Here is an 18,968-nt window from a genome sequence, read left to right as displayed (position 1 = left end):
TTGTAAGTTATTTTTTAAAGTAATATACCACACACACACATTTTCATGTCAAAAGATCAATATCATAGTGATATTCAATTGTATATATTTTACTACCATTTGTTTCACTACTGTTGGACGTTTAGGTTATTTCTAAGTTTTTTAATATCATAAACAACATTGTAATGAAAATTGTTTATATAACTGTCTGATTATTTCCTCAAAAATAATGGAATTACTGGGTCAATGACTATGTTTTTCTCTGCTTTATGAAATATATTACTACATTATCCTCTAGAAAGTTTGCATTAATTTACCTTGCTCCTGGCAATGTATTAGAGTAACCTCTTTTATCCTAAACCAAAATAGATGTTATCATTAAAAATTGTTAATTTGATAAACCAAAATCCAATATATTCTTTACTAAGAAAGTTAAAGTTTTTTTCACATCCTTTTTCCTGCTTTTTTTAATTGTATTCATTTTCTTTATTTGATTATAGGACTTCTTTATACATTAGAGGGATTACTCATGATACATTACACATGTAACAAATATTTCTACATTTTGTCATTTGCCTTTCACTTTATGGTGGGAGTTTTGTGTGCTTTGCCAATCAGAAAAAAATTAAATTTTATATGGTCAAATATACCAATCTATTAATTTGTGATATCATACTATTAAACAATCATTTTATCTTACAATTTGGAAAACACTGGCCTGTTTTTGTTGCTTCTCCTGGGCATCATTTTTTGATATTTAACTCTCATGTCCACCTCAAAATTACTATGATGCCAGGGATAAAGTAAGGATAATTTTTGTTTTCAGAGGTAATCACTATGTCACCACTATCTGTTAAATCTCTCTTTATACCATTGCTTTGAAATGATATTCTCATTATGATACAGATGTATTTATACACATACACACATACATAACTGAGTTTGTTCTTGGCTTTCTTCTCTATTCCATGGGCATCCCTTTCTGATTCTGGAATAAGTTCCTCACTCTGATAACTTTTGTTATCACTTAGTGTATTTCAATAGTTTATAGTGAGATTCCCCCACTCATTATCTTTCATTTTCAGAATTTCATTGCTTTTATTACTTAGTTATTTTTCAAGTAATACATAGGACATTTTCCCAAATGGACACAAATGATTTCTAATTTGAATGGAATTTCATTAAATTAGGAAGATTTGATAACACTGTCTTTCCATACAAGAGCATAGACTTCTTTTTCATTTATTTAATTTTCAATCTCTCAATAAAAGTGCAGAGTTTTCTTCACATGAGCCCTGCATCCTTTATTAGTTTTATCCCTAGGTATAATATATATTTATGTTAACTAACATTAACAGGAGTCTTTTGTTTTTACTTAGTATATAGAAATAATATTGTCTTTTGCAAATAAATTTTATAATATGTCATGTACAAAACTCTCATCTTTAACGATTTTATTTTTTCCTTTTTCTCCCCAAAGCCACCCGATACATAGTTGTATATTCTCCGTTGTGGGTCCTTCTAGTTGTGGCATGTGGGACGCTGCCTCAGTGTGGCTTGATGAGCAGTGCCATGTCCGTGCCCAGGATTCGAACCAACCAAACACTGGGCCGCTTGCAGCGGAGCGTGGGAACTTAACCACTCGGCCATGGGGCCAGCCCCAACTCTCATCTTTAGATATAATTGTTTCAAACTTGATTTACTCAGATTTTCTAATGACACTATGATAGGTATAATTTTCAAGTGATTTATAACCAGACACATCAAGAATATAACTTTTATCCCATGCAACTTGATGAGCGATTATTTAACCTAATCAGTTTCTTATAAGTTCAATCATTTCAGTGTTTTCTCTTCATTTAAGTTTAAACTCATCCAACTCAAGTTTTGCTTCCTCCTCCACTTTAGCGTCTACTGTTGAGAGGGTCCAAAATGGAATCAAGTAGAGGGGCAGCCCCTGGTCTGTGACATCTGTTCTCTGCTGACACCTTCTGAAACTCCCATTCCCCATGCACGGGCACTCTAGTTTTCCCTTAAATGTTCCACATTCCCTTCGTCCTCGATCACCTGGTGCATCCTGCAAATCTGTGTGTGTATTCCATCATAATAAATGCGGTATGACTTTGGGCAATAGCTCTTTTTCTCTCCCTCTCTTCTCTCTCTCTCTCTTTTCTTCCCTCTCACCCCATTAACACCCCTCAGCCGCCCCCCCCCCCCCCACACACACACTTTCCTCAATTTCTATGCCTGCACAGAGACGTGGAGCAGGTTGCCCTATTCTCTGTGGCTATCTGTCGTCAGACGCTTTTACCCCCAATGCTCCACCCAGACATCCCCTCTCTGCTGCCCTGATACTTTTGGGCGTGTGCTAAATCTGTAAGTCTAGTGCCACTAGGTACAACTGGGCAAGTTTCATTTCATAATTAATGTCTATTAATTTGTATTTAGGGAAAATTAATCTAATTGCTTAAATGTTTTATGATCATGAAAATGACTATAAAATAATTATTTAAATAAAATCTGAGTTTACAAAAAAGTAGTATATTACCATTGAGAACTTGCTCTTAAAGGACTATGTTTTGAAAGACTAGTAGCCATATTTTGTTCAACTACCAAAAAATGTATTTGCTAATATTTTATTTAGACTCTGTAACGACATCATAAACATTTGTTTTACCTTTGGCGGTAAAGACAAGATCTTATAGATAAGAAGGGCATTAATCTCTCCCCACATTTTTTTGTAAAAGTAAATGATCTTTTTATTTGTAAATCATTCAGCTAGGTGCCAACCAATTGCTATGGGTATTAACAACCATATGAACACTGCTAATAAACCATAATGGTAGCAATAGCTCACCCCCATTCTTGAGCACGTAGATCCATAGAGACTGCTACATGCTTTCTATATGTTAACTCACTTAATATTTATTACCAACCTATGAACTTGATTTTATTATCTTCATGGAACAAACTTGGACATAGAAAAGTTAAGGAGTTTGTCAAAAGCACACACTTTGAGAAAGGCAGAACATGGATTTATCATCGTGATAAGTCATTGTCCCCTGCCCTAAGATTTTCCATCTAATTGAGCACAGGCTGTGGAGCCATATTGACTAGGTTCAAATCCCAACTCTGCCACCTCCTAACTGTGTGATCTCAAAGAAGTTACTTAACCTCTCTCTGCCTCAATTTTCCCTTCTTGAAAATGCAAATAATAGTTTCAAACTCCTAGGGTTGGTTGAGGATTGAATCAGTTAATACATGTAAAGTATTTACTGGCACACAGTAAGCACTCAATAAATGTTAGCTATTAGAAATACAATAGAAAGTATAACTGTATAATAATTATGCAAGTTACTGTTGTGAGCATATAATTATATTTATTTATAAGCTGCTAATTCCACAATTTTGTCATAACAATTTTGTTATAGGTTCAATCATTTCCCCCATGCGATGGGATATTTACTGATCCTTTCTCTTGCAATTCATTTTAAATCTGTAAGATAGATATTAACCATGGAAGTCACCACAAGATCCAGCTGTATTCTAGGAACGTGAAGGATTTTTAAATAGGGCTTTACAGTTTACAACACATTTTCACATTCCTGCAGCTATTTACCTATATATTCCCACAAGAAAATGTTGCAATAAAATGCTTCATGAGTGTGCTCATTTAAAGTGAAAATGTACTTGAGACTTTGGGGCTTGAGAATTGCCTTTTATTTATTGGTCCAATAAAAAATATCATATTATCTACTTCATCTACTTTTTCCGCAAGGTGCAATATTGTTATGAATATATTCTGCATGCATTTATGGATTTTATCTTCATCAAATTCAACTTAAATAGTAATTTAATCCAAGAAATCTGGTCAAATAGGAAAAAAATAACGTGATCATTTTATATTTCTAAAAATCTGCTTTATTTTATTTAGAAGTGGTATTGTGGCAGTTTTAAGTCTATGCTATTTGCTTGAGATTATTCTGTCTAGATTTTGATGTGGTGCATTTAAAATTCATTTTACTAAGATATTTTCTTTGTTTACATCTCACCCTTTCTAATAGTTTCCCATTTCTTATGTCTAAATGATCCTTTTTCTTACTACTAAGTGCTGATTTAATTTTAACTTGATTTTGTTTTAGTCCTTTTAGTCAATAAAAACAGTCTTACATTAAGTAACCTGGGTTAACTATCTCATTTCTACTTAAGGAATAACTCCGTTGATATGATGAAAATATCAAGTCACCTTTTTGATAGGGGTGCGGACTACAATTGATACATGAAATTTTGCTCTTATCACTGCAAAAAAAACCTCCACTGAGCCCTCATTATATTCGACAAGTATTAACATGACAACATGAGGTTTGAAGTCAAATTTTGTCAAAGGTGGTCAGGACCCCATTAAGGGCAGAGTTTCAAACCCAGTTGTCAACAGGTGCCAGTCTGTGAATTTAAATGAGTGACAGCAGCATGTTATAAGACCAACAGGAGTGAGGAAGATCTCAGGGATCTGGACAACGGACATCTCATTGAAAGGACAGTTCCTATGAAACCCACTTACTTGCTACCAAGTAACAGTGTGTGTTCACTGTTGCCAGTTCTTAAGATTTTTTTTCTGGAAATTTATATTTTTTTGAAAAATGTGAAATCTCTCAATTTTTAAATGTTTGTAATCAATTCAATACTTTTTTGAGATGTTATGGTTAACAAACGTGCCATTGCTATGGCCATGTCTGGCATACAGGTGTCTAGTCAGTAAATTTTGGTTGGGGGCAATCTCATTTATAAGGTAGGGCTACAGCAGAGGGTCTAGCAAAAGTTCCACGTGTTTGTAATTGAAAATTCCTTCTGCTTCTGGGTTTCCCTCCCCTGACATCAAATAACAGCAATTCCTCTGAAGATTTCACACAGGAAAATAAATGTCTTTAAAAACCGTGTGTGCCTATGATTTCAAACTTAAATCTTTTCTTTTATGACTCCCTCTAAACATAATTTCCTAATGAGAACCAACCTCCCTAAAGATTTTGCTTGCTATGTGTCTCGTCTTATCTATATTAAATATTTTATTTAGTTCAGAAAATAAAGCATTATTCCTTCTTTCTCGCTTTACCTCTTACTATTTTCTAATGTATACCCATATCAAAGATTAATTAAAAGACTTTACACTGAAAATGCAATATGCCAGACACATAACCAAGGACTTCACTCAAATATATGTCACCCATCTCCAGACATCTCTAAACAACCAGACCACAGGTTCAAAACTATAGTTGATCACAGCTCTTTCAGCGAGCGAGCACACAAAAACTTAGCCTGCAATTACCACACATAACATCCTCATGATGAGTCTAGTGACAGAAGTTACACTGGCAAACTGGGTGCTTTTCCGATTACTGTATTTCGGTTTTGACCTTGCAGGCCAAGAGTCCTGAATGAATTTAATTGGGTGATTATCTCATTTATCTCCCCTTCTTTCCTATCAATTCTCCCACTTCAGAGAAATTCGCTCTGCACTTCCCGTCCCTGGCTTTCTTTCTGGTTTAGGTTTTGCTTAGGTTATTTCATCCCTATGTAGTGACCTAATTCCTTTTAAAGCCTAAACTCTCCCTTGTTTTTTTTTTGTTTTTTTTTGTTTTTTTTGTTTTTTTTTTTAAAGATTTTTATTTTTTTTTTATTTTTTCCTTTTTCTCCCCAAAGCCCCCCGGTACATAGTTGTGTATTCTTCGTTGTGGGTTCCTCTAGTTGTGGCTAAACTCTGCCTTGTTTGAGAAAAGCTTTCAGTATGTTGTTAGCTTACTGTTTCGTATACCATAAAAAAAAAAACTATGACTGATATCGTGGGAACATTCCAGTCATTTGTGCTGTTGCCAGATCTTCCATAGTTATTCAATATCTTAAGCTTAAAGTTATTCATTTCCCCTCTGAGTGCATTTTTTTGGGACTAAAGTAAAAGATTTGACGTAAATATTTACTTTGCCCATTAAATTAGTGATCATTTATAAAGGATAAAGCCAATGCATGCCTAACTTTCCATTTCTCACAACACAACTAGTATTTCAGATTGTTTTTCTCTTTTCAGACAATTAATAATGCCTTGTATTTACCTAGCGCTTTCACAGACATTCAAATCCATGACCTGACTTATGTTCTCTCACATTTGCAGGTAGAACAAAACATCATCACCACAACTTTTCTGAAGGGAAACTGAGGAACAGTGGACGGGAGGCACTGTAGTAAAAGAAACTGAATTGAATGTTGCCAGGGCAATGGACAATCAGCCACACACATGCTGAAGGACAAGGTATCTGGATGCTAAAACAACCCTGGAAAAACTCAGAAATCCCATCGAATGGGGGGATAAGAGCAACTTACAATGGCAATAGCTACAAGGATGCCTGGTTTGTTTATGGTTACTAGGCCAGAGATATGGTTCTCCACTAACTTCCCAGGTCTGTCTTAGTTTTCATTAGAATTGATACTCTCCCCCTCTTCCCTCTTAGCTACTATGACACAATCTTCTCAAAACAGAACTGCCATAGTTTTACCTTATATTTTATATTTTCTTTTTTGGATTAGAACTATATCTACCATATTAAGTTCAAATTCCTCCATTTTCTACCGAAGATGTAAGGACATATGGCACCACTGTATGTTTCCATTTCAGTTTGTTTGTTTGTTCATGTATCCATTCATAAAAATACCTACTGATAATTATAATCCAGGAATTATTTGAGTCACAGGAATTAAAAAATGTGAATAATATCCATTCTATAGTTTTAAAAGTTACCATTTCTAAGGATTCAGACATATTAATAGTTGAGTACAATACAAAGTCAGTGTCCTAAAAAATATTAACCAGATACAATAAGAATAAAGGAAGAAAAATTATCTGTGCCTTGAAAAAAAAATGAGGAAAAACTTTACAAAGCAGTGAATTCACTTTGGGCTTTCCAGGATGAGTAGCAGGTAGAAGCAAAGAGAAAAATATGGCAAAAGAATATGTTTGAAAGAACATGCCGTAATTGGGTAATGAGGAGAATGGACTAGGCCATAGGGAAGTGAGGTGCAAACTGATGCTGGAGTTTAACATCATGCTGAGACATTTATACTTTCTCCTAAGGACAATGGGTAGCCCTTCAAGTCTACTAAGAAAAAGAGAGGAATGAACAAGTCTGCACTGTGTAGTACAGATAAGTTGTGGCAGCATCTAGGATAGAAAGGAAGAGGAGAAAGCAACCAAGGCTATCTCTTAGGAAGATGTTGCAAGAGATCACACCGGTCCATACTAGCTTGATTTCCAAGGTCAAGCCATGCAATCATTCCCTGGCTTACAATCCCAACTGCATTGCCTCTCTTGCTGTGTTATTGCACTCTCTGGAAAACCACAATAGTGGGTCAATTCAACTCTCTCCCTGCTCTTTGCTTGCCCATGGCTGGAGAAAAACACACAACCTGCTACTTATTCTTGCCTTAAATTCAGAAACAATGACTTGATTTCGTGAGACAAACATACTGTGTTATTCTCATCCCACTCTCCTAGATTATTGCATCCTTCTCCCTACCCCAAACTCTAACACCTCTCCCACCGTCCTACATTTAACTGATTACTAGGCTTCTAACACCATTGAGAAACTTGAAGCAGTGAGAAGAGAATTTCCACAAACTCCAAAATACTTCATCTACCTACCTACCAGCACATATGAGACCACATAGTTTCATCATTAATAATATATGTGTGATCAACGTTCATACATAGATAGAGTGATATAGATATAGATGGACATAGACATAGCTGTAGTTATGACTGATGTTCCTATCTAAAGTCAACCCATCCATTTGCATACTAGACCCAATCCTCTCTCACTCCACTATATCATGCCATCAATTCTCTCCTATAAACATCAGCTTTCCCTCTCAACATACTTCCATCGTCATGTAAACATGCTGTTATTCCATCTTAATCTCTCTGAACTCTACTTTCCTTCCAGTTACTACTCCAGCTCTCAGCTCCCCTTTAAAGGAAATTTCCTCATACCTGTTGCTCAAACTTGCTGGAGTTTCTCTACTTCATCAATTTCTCTACTCCCATTCTCTCTGAAACCCATTGGAATAAGGTGTTTTATCAGAAACACTGTAAACACTGCTTTGTCAAGGTCATTTGTTATCTCTACATTGCTATTTCCAATGCCCAATCCTCCGATTCTACAATGCTTGGTCTGGAAGCACATTCCTCATTTGGCTTCCAGGACACCACATTCCCTTGATTTTCCTCCCACTTCACTGGTTGCTTCTTCTCAGACTCTCTTACTAGCTTCCCTTCCTCTCCTCAATCTCATAATGCTGGACACCTTAGGATTTGAGCATAGTATCTATTCTGTTTTTGACCTATACTCACTTCCTTGCAGGCTTCATTAGGCTCATGGCTTTAAATATCATCTATGTGTCTATGACTCTCAAATGTTCCTTTTAAAACAGAGATTCCACATTTCAAAAATTTAATTCCAGTCTTCTGCACCTACAGATATTTGTGTAAATAAAATGTGGAGGCTGTTTGAGATGAATATAAACTCAAATGCCTACTAAATATTCTCAATACCTATTAATTAATTTGTATTAAAGCAAATTTTCACACCAAACCTGTTATTCTATATTTTTCTCTCTTCCAGATTCCAGCTATGAAGGAGAGAAGAGGTAGGAAAAAAGAAAGGATTAACATTCAGGGGGGAGAAAATAATTCCTTTCATATGATCCACTACTTTCCCCTTCCCAAAAGACTTCTACAGGAAATCGAGTTAGAGTTCTATACAAACTAACTTAGAAAAAAAGAACCATTCTCACGAGATACTCATCTGCTGACAATCAGGAAAAATAAATAAATAGAATTAATTGATTGGTCGAGAATTCTTTGGTGAAACATTTATAAAGCATGAGAAATTTGCATAGTCTCTATTTAAACAGGCTAGATAATAACACTTTCTAAGGAAATAAATGGGGAAGAAAAAGCCTTTTTAACCCTACGGCTGTGTATAGTTATATAATCTCCAAACTGCAAATCAACTATGAATTACTCATTATTTCAGTATCTATATATTCCAACAGATAGTTTCTATTGCCAAAATGTCCTTTTCATACAGTTGAAGTTCAAGTGTATTTGTATTTCATACAGTTTTGCTGTCCACATAGATACCCATTGAAAAGTGATGACTATTTAGAAATTTTAAAGAATTTTTTTCTAATTTGGCTGACCAAGTTTAACAGATGTCTCATATAAGACTTTTTAGACTGATTCTTCCTGACGTTAGCAAGATTTCAAGTTAAAGACAAAATTACCCTCTGCCACCTCTCAGCTTGCTAGAACTGCTAATCTCTTCTTACTCAGTTTCTGCATTTGAGATTTTTAAAATCTTTATAATCTTCCCTGTTCCCTTATTGTGAAATGCCTGATCTGTTGTCGATTTTAAGTAGCTCATTCATAAATTGTTGACTTGATTCACACTTTAATGGGGAAGAGTCAAATTCAGAACTTAAGCTGCTGATCTTGGTATTAAGTGTAATTTCTAATAAATTAACTGTGGGAATGTGAATGAAGAGAATTGGAAGCTTCTCGACTGTTTAGATGTTGTTTTCCCAGTTTGTAGGCAATCAGACCTAATAAGGTCCTCTTGCCCCTCCTTTTATTCCCACTTTCTGCTCACTTTTTATTAATTTCACTAATATAACTAATCAAAGAAAAAAATATGTATAACAAAGTTATCATTTCCTTGGGGGTATTTAGCAGCCACTGATGTAAAAGTTTTGCAGTGGGAAAAAGGAGAAAATTATTTATTAAAATGAAATGTTAGGGCTATATGACATTTTAATTACACACACTTAAAAATTCCAATTTAGAATTATCTGAAGGCTTCTGCCCCTCTTGAATTTAGTTCTGCTCTGTGCTTTCACAGAATTCCCTCCTTTCTTTCAGATCACATTTCAACAATAACAAACCAAGAGATAAGCTGTTAAATACTTGATCAACCAAGTGTTTTAATTTGGGCATAGTGCCAAGTTATCAATTTCTTACCCTTATCCCCACTTAATTGACTGATGGAGCCTACATGGAATAGTTGATCCAGTCTCAATTAAATATTATTTGGGGTAAGAAAGTCACAATAATGTCCATGTTTTCAATAAAATGAGCCAATAATGTAGGAAATATTGTGGTCTAATCCTACCAAAAGCACTGCAGTCTTCAGCTAGGAAATTCAAAGAGCATCCATCCCTCTCTACTAGAGAAATAGTTAATTGGGTTTTTGGAAGCCTATCTATGATTTTCAGAACTTTTGGACAAAAACAAGCAAGACAAACAAAAAACAAACGAACACTAGGTGATCAGTAAATGAAGGCAAACCCATAAAGCATAACCTCAGTGTCAGGAAGGAAAGATAAAAGCAAATCCTGGAAGAGATACTCCAGTGGATCTATCCACATCAAGTCTCTCTGCTAAGAGGTTCTCAGTACAGGTTCCTGTGGGATTCCACTCTTGCCAGTATGGGACGTACCTCAGAATGGAACTTTGACTCAGCCATTTCCATAGGAACCTCATCATGGAGGGGGAAAGTAAATTTAGTAAGATTATGAAAGATTAATGACCCAAGTTGATAGGGAGTGGGGCATAGCTACCAGCAGGGCCTCTGAAGTTGGACTGTTAGGTTAAGATCCTGGGCCTTCATTTCCTAGCTGTGTGACCTTGGGAAAATTCCACATCACAAATTTGAAATGATAACAGTAAAATATACATCCAATTTTTCTGAATATTAAATGATGTCTAATCTATAAGGCATATATCACAGAGCTTGGCATATAGGACACTATCAATAAGTATTGTTAATATCCTTATTATTGAACCAAAGTTAAACAAATTTTTGAGCTTCAACTCTATGCCAATCAACTCTATCTTTTAATCATGGGTATAGAATTTCAAATAAGACTCAGTTCTTGACTCAAAAAAGACAAGCAAACAGACAATTATAATGCAACAAGTTAATGGCTATGTTAGAGTTTAGCATGAAATCTTTTGGAAGCAGAAGCATATAAGGAAACTTTTTCTGGATAAAAATAAAACTATATCCCAAACACAGTATTAGATTCTGTGGATAGACATCAAAAATATGGCTCTGCCTCTTACGGACATGGTGGAGTCTAGGTCAACTCAAGTCTCAACTCAGACCTTTTGGTTCCAAGGTCACTGGTGTTTGCATAAAATATGCCTCAATCACACTCACCCCCTTTGGTTCTTCCAATCTCTTCCCAATCATTTATTCCCTTGTTTCTCTCTAAATCCTAATAGCCATAAAACTGTATCCTATGGAGAAAAAAAATCAAAGTAATCAGCAATCAAAATAAAAGTAGTTATGTGAACTCCTCATTTCTCAGTAAGATCTCCTTCATGTACACACGAATAATAGTTAAAATGTAGACCCAGTAACACCTGGAAGGAAATTCCAGTGTGGCATATAATTTACACTCTGACTCTACAACTATTTCCTCTATATTACTGATATCATTAATTTATTAACCATGATTGAATTCTTATGAATGTGGAATAGGTGAAGACACCTTGGTGCCTCTCAAAACTCTATTTGATGAATAATGTGAAAAATATATCCCCAACACCTGCTGAGCTCTGACTATAAAGTGAAAGCAGTAGTAGCAATTTTAGATTAGCATTCAACAATTACCTTACATTTATTAGTTCTTTTAAATGTTTTATTAGAATTGAAGCAACCAATATTTGCTCATGTTTCATTAAATCCCATTTTCAATGTTGGGCACAAACCTAGTGATAAAGGAGGGTCCTTTGAGCTTAGTGGTAATATCATCTAAGCCTGAAAATAACAGAAAAGACTTCAGAGTCAACATCTCTTTGGTCTAAGGTAACAAGAATACCTGAATAATTACTCAAAATTATAATACTAATAAAACATGAATAAAGAACCACTTATAGTTCATCCGGTATGAATTATTTTAAGCATGTCTAATAAAAGAAAGCTTTAAAAGAGCATTAGCAGAATTTATTTAATTGCAATGTGTGCAGGGCAGTGTTATATTATGTACCTGTGGCTTTTCAGAATCACACACAGTCTTGTGCTTAATGTGTATAATCAAACAAGAAAATAATAAAACTGGAAACCATTCTTCAATGGTAAATTTTTGCCCACTGAGCTGTCAATTGTGGATGGATTCATGATTGATCAGAATAATACACAATGGCACGGTGTAATTCTTTAGTGTGATGTTGTAAAATGGAGTATTGCTTCTGTTATTTTATCCAGTTTGCTTTTATATGACAGGGTTTATTGTGCGTTATGTTGTAGCTCATTCCTCTGTTCACAATGCCTACTGATGTGTAATTATGACTTGTCTGAACTGTAAGAAGGAGCAGTAAGTGAAAGGAAATCTACAAGCACGCTTGATTTATGAGTCCTGATACTATATTACAGTCCTAATCTGCCTGCTTAACTTAGCTCCGGGCTAACTTACTGTATAACACGCTTACGATTAGCACTGTACCAAGTTGTGGAAGATTTACTCTGAAGGAGCTACTGGACTTTTTCTTTAATGATTTAGTCATTATTTCAGTTACAGGTAAAGCAATAAATTATTTCTTTTATAAAGACCTCGTGTCAAGGAATGACCATTAAGAAGGCATTTTTATGTGGTAAAGTAAGAGCAGCGTGTGGAATGTGTTCTCCGTGTTAAATATCATAACGCTATTGGTCATGTTTTATGATAAAATGGCCATATTCCTCTTCTTCTTTTTTTTTTTCTTATACACTAGCTTTTGCCTGGTGCTACAATTGCACTATGAAAATATCTATTTTGATCCAGGGCATCTGATTTTTTGCAAGAGTAGCCAAAAATAGAAATTACTATGGATGTGCAAATGAAAGCAAACCCATAAAGCAATGACCTCAGTGGCAGCAAGGAAAGATGTAAGCAAATTTGCCTTTTTTAATCACCATTCACAAAGACAGATACAGCTGGAGTTAAGCATCACAGTCCCGTTATTGAATCCTAGCATATTCAATTCGCATGCTTTTAGTAAATTAAAGTTATAAATTACCCTTTGTTTCCTCAGATCCAATCTCAATCACCAATAAGAAAAATACTCCTCTCCAAAGCTAATTTGTGACCAGGTTTGTTAAATGTCTAGGAGAAAAAAAAAACTTGAAAAATCATCTGTAGCTCATACTTTGGTATGAAATAAACAGCTTTGATTGTGCATAAGGACATGCAAGCATCTCTGAGTCATTACAGAAATATCTTTAAACAATATCAATGAGATGGATATTCCAGAATTTTTAAAAATCCTGTTATTTTTATCATCTTATTTTTAATTGGCTTTTGTTCAGCTTGAATTCTATTTCCCCATCTTCTGTTTCTCCTGAAAATTGCTTCTATAATCAGCAAAACATGGATTTTAGGATCCAATGAACTGAAATATAAAGTATTAACTGATTACTTCATGATAAAAAACAAAGTTCCAGAAGAGTAGCATGGAATTAAACTCATGGTGGACAACAGAAGGGCTGTGATTGTGAACACAAGTACCCTCAAGCTTACACAACTTTGGAAGTTAGTCTGAACAATGATCTTTTATAATGAACAATACACTCTATTAAATTCTGGATTTGCAAGAAATGCTTTTGCAATATTTTTGGTCATTCCATGCTGAATAATTAGTTCATTTTCTATTTCTCGGCACAAAACATCAGCCTTATTTTGGGCTTCTTAAGGTGAATTCATGCTATGAACCCTTCATTTACCATAGTTTCATTTAGTAAATGTGTGACTGACTAGGGGGATTTTCCTCATTTGGGCATTGTTGCAGACAACGTCTGCCAGAATGTGCAGATGATATTTACTGAACTAAAGGTCTAAGTAGTGGGAGATAGGCCTAAATATGCACTTCCTCTACCAATTATCAAATTAAACTTGATTCTTAGCCGTTTGAATGGGTTGTAGTTGGAAACCAAAATGGTTTATATGCACTGTGGATTCAAGTGGACTTTTAATTTGGTACTTGTGAACTGTTTCTTTAATGGTTTAACTAGCAATGGAAAATGAGGGATGGAACTGCATACCATTAGAATGAGCCCATAAACCATGTACTGTTCTCGCTACACCAAATATTTCAAGGCTGGCATAGCTCATACTCAGAATAGACAACAACAAATCTCCTCTATGCAACCATCCTAATCAGTAAGAACATCATTCTCTAGAATGGATAGGTCTAAAAGCAAAGTTATCAGTTATTCTGATGGTAGAATCATGAACTAAAAATAAAAGTAAGAGTGTTCTGCATAGGAACTGTTGGTTAGCATATTTTCAATGACAATCTCTCCTCTCTTACACCCAGTGAAGCCATATATTTAACTATAACCCAAGGCATACCTTATTAATTTACTTGAAATGGTGATATATTGAGAACTCTGAAACCATCGATATTTTCCTGCCTTTCATGAGCTAAAATCTCCAATTATAGCCTCTGTACTCAAGAGCTTAGGTCTAATTCTCCAGTCTTCACTCAGGCAAACTTCCCACTGGCACCAATGCTTAACACAATTACGTTGCCATTATACTTTTTAGGAGACTTAGCTTAGTGAAAATTCATACAATGTGCATATTTGCAATAGTCCTTATACTGATAGGCAAAAACAACTTCATGAAGTGAAAAATTTGATGATTGCCCCGAGTTTTTCTTCCAGTGGATAATTAAGATATCCCTAGTTTTATTCTTGTCAGATTTCTAAGTAGACAAATTTAAAGTATCAAGAAGCCTAAAAGACAGCAAGGCATCCTCTGGCTGATAATCACATTATAGAGAAATAAATGAATTGCCAACCTTAGAAAAGTCACCTTACCCAGCTGCTTCATGAGCAAGCATTACTATTTTCTCCTCAAAAGAGACTTGGATCAAATATCAGAAAATCTGGATTCAGTTCCCTTCTCGCTCCCATATTTCTGAATCTTTGACGTAAGTCATGTCGTATTTATTTATTTTTTAAAAGGTCTTAGCAATTGCACTAAACACAGGATTTTGTGAATATTTAAAGCAAAAAAAGTGGAAGAATTTTATAAACTGAGATTCACATATGCATAAATAATGTGTGTATGTGTTATCAACATCATCACCATGATCATTACCACAGCTCTCGCCCATTTTATCGTCATCTCACTGGGCTTTCCATCTCAAATTTCTCCCCTTAAATAATGTTGCCATCAGAGAAGCCACCTAGCTTCCCAGACTCTAACCTAATCCATCTCTGGTCACAGTATGTACACAGTAATCTTTCTTATAGGCTCCAGGGTCTCCCATTAAACTCCCAAAGTGCATTTCCTCTCAAAAACACCTAAGTTTTTCTTACTCCTTGATAGAAACAAGCTACTATACCTGGAAGAGTCTCTCTCCAACATTCTTACTCAACTCCTTTAGAGGGGAATTTAAAATCTACATCCTTTGAGAAATCTTTCCCAATTAATAGAGACTTGTTGTGCTATTTGCATCATCCCGTGCCACCTGACCAAGTCTAAGCCCTCTGTATAAACAAGGATAGTGGTGCAGCTTATGAATCCAATATTATTTATGTTTCTTCTTACTCAACTTGTTATTTCAACGGGTATTACAGTCATGCCTGCATTTTTGTTAAGTCTCAAAGACTAAACAAAGGGCTAAGACTAACCAAGCTCGGGGAGCATGCCATCTTACAGTGGAGCTGTGCACTTCCAGCAGATGCTGGTTTTCCTTTTCCTGATAATTACTCAGTGGTGAGATATATTTATTAGAAAATAATTAGTTAACAAACATGTATTGACCACCTACTTGGGTTGACCTCTGCAAATAAAAAATATTAATAAATTCTTGACATCAGAAACCTATAATTTAAGCAATAAGTTGTACAGGTGAACATCTTTATAAAACTATGCACTGTGGACTTTTAAATTTCATTTTTCAATAAACAAGTGAACGTAACATATTAGAAAGTGAAAGCTTAAGTTTTAGCAACACAAAGTAAAAACCAGGCTATTCCAGGAAGAAGGTGAATAAAATAAAATAAATCCAGTCACATACAAATCAAACACTTGTCATATCATAATGGAATACATTTATCATTTGTTTTTTACAGAAATAAAAGAATCATGGCTTTACACTCAGAAAACATAAAACATTTATGGTGAAGCGTGTCTTTGTCATATGGTCTTTATTAAGGATAATGATCATTAGCTTTAGTGTCTATCTGAAAGTAATACTGTGCTAAGTACTTACCTTAGTAGCTTGCAATAAAATAGGCATTTGTATACCTGTCATTCTGATTCTGAGTGCCTGCCCTTGGGATGGGCTCTCTGTCTTCTGCACCTGTTCCTGTGCACCTGAGCGTCTTACCTGTCTCCTGGACTCCGTTGCTGTTAAGAAAAAGGGATACACAATTATAGTCCTAAAAGGAAAGGAAAAAGGGTTTTTGCAGCATTGCTGTTTTGTTTTTACCTTTTCATTTCCAAAGAACTGTGTTCTCATTCTGGTCACCACCTTATGCCTGAACTGTAAGAAAATCTTTGCTAAATGTTGTGTATGTCTGCATGTGTGTATGTGTGTGTGTGAGTGTTCGTATGTGTGTAATAAAAATTCTTTGAAGATAAGAATTGAGTCTTAGTTATAAATCAACAAGGCCAAACACAAAGACATTGCACCTAGTAGGAACATAAAACATTTTTATTGAATAAATGAAGTAATTTAATTAATCTTAAAATTTCTTTCTATTCCATATTTTGCTGACTCTGTTTCATATTAACAGCATAAGAAATCAATGGCTGGTAGAATTTTTCATCAGTTTCATACTAGTGGTATTAAATGCTTTCACGGTTCCTCTGTATACTTTGAAGATGAAAATTACAACAGAATATCTTCTGTTTGCCCATTTTAATTCATTTAAGGAAATTTGTGAATAAGAAACTTCAGGAAAGATTTAGAGTGAACTAAAAATCCATATACTTTAAAAATAATATGCCTACTCAGTTATAAGTAAAGTATATGCACCATGGCTATGTGAAAACTCTAATTTATTTACACATCTTTTATCATATGTCTCACTATTATCTTTAACCAAGAAGGGCATGTTTTTCAATAGCATCTCTTTGGTCAATTGGTTTCAATAATAAACATGCTGAAAGAATCTTTATATGTTATGCCATCCAAAATCTTCCCAAAGTCTCCCTTGATCAAAATATAATGCTGCTTAAATATGTTAGGCAACATGTGCTCTACCTATTTGCATTATGTCAAATGAACTGGATCATTCCAATATGGTGTCACATGTGCATGGAAGCCTGTAGCATTTTATAACAGGTGTTGAGGAAATGTACTTGACAGAGATATTGACAGTAAGGTCATTTGTAAGCATAAACACTGAAAATATCAAGAAAAGTATATAACCATTGGTGGCAAAAGAGGAAAAAAATGCAATATATAGGAAGAATGAGCTGTGGTTTCCCCAAAAATGAAAACAACAATGAAACACGCACACATACACACATATATATATATATATATACACATTTAAAGACATTTCTTTTGCCTCACGATGCACGCTCTCTCTCTCCTTCATTCTCAAATATGGAGAAAGAGAGAGGTCTGAGACAGAGGTCATTACATGGCAAAAAATAAAACTTACAAGGATGAAGAAAATACAAAAAGCAATGTAAACTAGTTGTTTTCTTAATGTTGTCAGCGTGCATTTACCACCACTAGAACACTTAGAACATTCTGCTTGGTATTTTGGTTATTGATATATATGTGTCCCTCACTAGATAGTATACTTCCTCTAATTTATTTCTGAATTTTTCATAAGAGCTAAAATAATTCCATTGAACATACTATGTGTTTAATAAATATATTTTCCAACTGAATCTTAAATTGTAATTCTTAGTCTTCCAAAAAAACACCAATTGCCTAATGGTTTATTGATGACTTAGTAAGGATATGTTCATAGGAAAGATCTTAATTGTGACATAATTTTGTGACAGTTAGCCTAGAATATCAATAAAACAATTGTATTATATTAGTGAAGAACTGGTGGAAATAGAAGTAGTAATAAATTCCAGCATTTATGTCCTAAAAATTTTGCCTTTATACAAAACTTTAAATATATAGTCATAAAATGCATATCAAAGTTTGAAATTTAAAAAAATCTTAGATCTATTGATTATAAATGAATTTGAAAATATAGTTGCAAAGTATAACAATATAATGTCATATAATGATTATATCTATGTATATACAAACGTCTTTTTGGTTGTTCTAAATAAACTTCAGAAATGTTTTTCAATTCTCAGTGAGGCAAGCATTCCAATTTTCTGCAATATTAGCAGGGGTAACTAATGATGGCTAATTTTTGCCTGTAGTATTTCCTTCAATCTGCTTGTGCACTTTGAGTTTCTCTGGCAGCAGCGGCATTTGTAAATTTTCTGGTCACTAAGCACTCAAGTACAATTGTAAGTGATCAGTTTGCAACTGGCCAACAAGGAGAAAGCATAGGAAAAAAGAATGCTTGCATATACTTATAAATAAATGTCCATAAAAATATGGCAAATTCTATGTGCATAATATTCTTCTCTGTCTACTACATTATTTTATTTTGAAAAACTAGATGTTTATATGAAATAATATGTTTGTTTAGTTCAGAAGGATAAAACCACATATTCTGAAGGAGCTTTATTATGTTCTGTATTTGAGGAACATTTTACTGCCAATGATTACACCATCTCCCATTTATATGTATTTATTTATTTTTAATAAAAAGTGCTACTTAAATTGCAGTAAAATACAAAATGGCATCTTCTCATTACCTACTTTACGAGTCAAATATTTCAAATAATACATATCAGAGATTAAAATGAGCTTTCCAAAACTTGATATTTTTAATAGTACATTTATCAAGACATCACAAAGA

At 34.4% G+C, this 18,968-nt stretch overlaps 1 long non-coding RNA gene across 1 annotated transcript in view; it reads left to right on the top strand.

Moving 5' to 3' along the window:
• LOC111768833 (uncharacterized) overlaps positions 1–8,875 on the top strand; it is a 36,977-nt gene extending 28,102 nt beyond the window's left edge. The window contains exons 5-6 of the long non-coding RNA XR_002801420.2: positions 6,143–6,280; positions 8,646–8,875. This is a non-coding gene — a long non-coding RNA (uncharacterized lncRNA). The remainder of the gene's footprint in view (positions 1–6,142; positions 6,281–8,645) is intronic.
• Positions 8,876–18,968: the final 10,093 nt, after the last annotated feature.

This window comes from Equus caballus, chromosome 18 (genome assembly GCF_041296265.1).
Source record: "Equus caballus isolate H_3958 breed thoroughbred chromosome 18, TB-T2T, whole genome shotgun sequence".
Taxonomy (NCBI): domain Eukaryota; kingdom Metazoa; phylum Chordata; class Mammalia; order Perissodactyla; family Equidae; genus Equus; species Equus caballus.
This window is presented reverse-complemented; position numbering and strand designations above follow the sequence as displayed.